Raw genomic sequence first — 501 nt, forward strand, 5'->3', positions numbered from 1 at the left:
CTCGTCTTTCTTGTTTGGTCTCGTCTCTAATCACTACTCTGCAGATTGTCATGAGCTGTGGAATATAACAGTACAGCACATTAGTCTTTTCATTAGTAGTATCCAGCCAAATGTGATAACAGTGAACACATACATAGAGAAATAAGGAGAGAGGGTCAGTGAGTGCACTCTCCCCCACATCCTCAGGCTCAGCAGGGATTGCAGCCAGGACTCATGCTGTGTTATTTGCATACAGACACCCCAGACACAGTACACACTGATATACCATTATAATGTTCCTCCCTGCAGGCAGGTATAGCCCGACCCACCCCCACCCTGCCTCCACCTTATAAGGGAAAGATAGACATAGGAGACAGCAATGGGATGAGTGGAGGGCAGGATGAACAAGTAGATGGGGGCAGGATTATTGAGAACTGGGAGGGTAGGGGGCAGGAATTGGGAGGAGTGTGGGGTAGACTGGTGAGTGATGTCAGTAGAAGGCTCTGCCTTAGTCATTGACCC

The sequence above is a fragment of the Leptodactylus fuscus genome, chromosome 6, assembly GCF_031893055.1.
Source record: "Leptodactylus fuscus isolate aLepFus1 chromosome 6, aLepFus1.hap2, whole genome shotgun sequence".
In the NCBI taxonomy this organism is placed as follows: domain Eukaryota; kingdom Metazoa; phylum Chordata; class Amphibia; order Anura; family Leptodactylidae; genus Leptodactylus; species Leptodactylus fuscus.